Genomic DNA, 1968 nt, shown 5'->3' with positions numbered 1-1968 from the left:
AAAAAATAATTTAGAAAAAAAGATTGTGGTACTTACACATAAGGAAATATTATTCTGTGATAAACAAGGATAAATTCAAGTTATCTGTAGGAAAATCCTTATGCCTTAAGACAACATGTTAAATAAAATCAATCAGACACCCAAGCTTAAATATTGCCTGTTTCTCTTATATGAGAAACTCAAAATATACATAGACTTAGGGGCAAAATTAAAGACAGATAATAGGAAACCCAGAGATAGACATTCTGCAAATAAGAAAGGAGAGCTGTAAAAATAATTAATATTTAAAAATAACAGTAAATGATGTGTTAACTCTTGTTATTTTCTTATTATAGTGTTACAAAATTTTGTTTTATTTGCTTCTTATATCAAAATGTATTATGTACATGTACCAACTCTGCAAGATGAATGTAATCAGCATGTACTATAACAGTGAATTAATAAAAATTAAAATTTTTTAAAGAGAAAAAAGATGTACTCAAGGCTTTTATAGGAAAGTAGATGTAATAAGACACCACACTGGTAAATGAAATAAATCAAACCCACAGGTTAAGTTACCATTATATTATTTCCTTATTGTAAGAACCTGAAAGAGTGAATAAATCTGAAAGGGAAAGGTTCAATAGATACTATTCAAGGTAAAAGAAAAAACTGTTCAAAGAGAAAGAACAATTGAGATAAGTGATAGATAGGAAAAGAGAGAGAGAGAGAGAGAGAGAGAGAGAGAGAGAGAGAGAATGCTTTCTGTCTACCTTCTCCTCCAGTATATTTAGTGTTTCTCTTTTAATATTTACATGTGTGATACATTTTGACCTTAGTTTAGTGTATGATACTAGAATGGGTCTAATTTTAGACCCATATCATATATGTATGATGGTTTGAATCATTGCACTGCTAATTTTTACTGGTATATTGAAAGGAACAGCTAGTGTTAAATGTTTCTTCTCTTCTTTTTAAATTTTTGACCAATTTTGCATGCTTCTTTCTGCTAATCTGAGCAGCTAATCTGAAGACGTCAATCTGCAATATAACAACCCTTGTTGAATTCCTGTCATTTTGTTTAGTGAAATTCTGTATTGTTCATATTTTTTGCCAATTTTTATTCTTTAATTTTTTAAAAAATAACACAAATAATAATTTGATTACCAAAATTGTTATATATAAAGAAAGGGGGTTCCTTTCAATCATAAGAGACCAGATTATTTTCCAAATTACTTGAAGCTCTAAGCATTACATTAACAACATGTGGCGATACTGTTATGGAGCAACGGATTAAGTTTAAGTAAATGTGACTGGCTTTACATGGTGTCAGTTGAGAAGATTGGTTGTAGTACTCACAGAAGTGTGTCATTCTCTCTAGCACATATCTGCTATCAGTAGGAGCCTCAAATATAGCCAGACGGCTAAAGCAGAAGAATCCAGAGAGCAGTCTACGTCAGGCTTCGCTGCTGTGTGTATCTTTGGATAAGATCCAGTGTGTTGCCTCAGAGGCATGCAGCGTCTGAGAAATGCCCACACACATGATCCCTGCCCTCTACTGTGCCACGCTCCTGCACACACCCCCACACAGCCCAAAGCGTTACCAGGCATGGGTGCAGTTTTATCAGCAGCAAGGGAAGAATAGTGTCCTTACTATTCCATAAGCTAAGATATTTCATTGCTTCCCAAGTGAATATGCAGAACAGAAGTTAATTTGCTTTTATTTTGTTCTTATTGGCCTAAAGGCACATTTGATCAGAGAATAAAACTTGATAAACATTAATGATTACTCATCATTAAAGATTTGAAGACAACAGCCTAAATGTAAGTATCATGCAGATATACTATAAAATGCATACAAAATCCTGTTAACTTTTTTTAGATTATTTTCTTTTTTTTTTAACATTGTAGGAAACACCACATTGATTCTTCACATCAATTTATTTTTGAAAAGCTACTTATACATGAACTCCAGCAATCCAAGAAATG

This window comes from Octodon degus, unplaced genomic scaffold, assembly GCF_000260255.1.
Source record: "Octodon degus isolate 3935 unplaced genomic scaffold, OctDeg1.0 scaffold00182, whole genome shotgun sequence".
In the NCBI taxonomy this organism is placed as follows: domain Eukaryota; kingdom Metazoa; phylum Chordata; class Mammalia; order Rodentia; family Octodontidae; genus Octodon; species Octodon degus.
The sequence above is the reverse complement of the archived record's forward strand: the minus strand, read 5'-3'. Positions refer to the sequence as shown.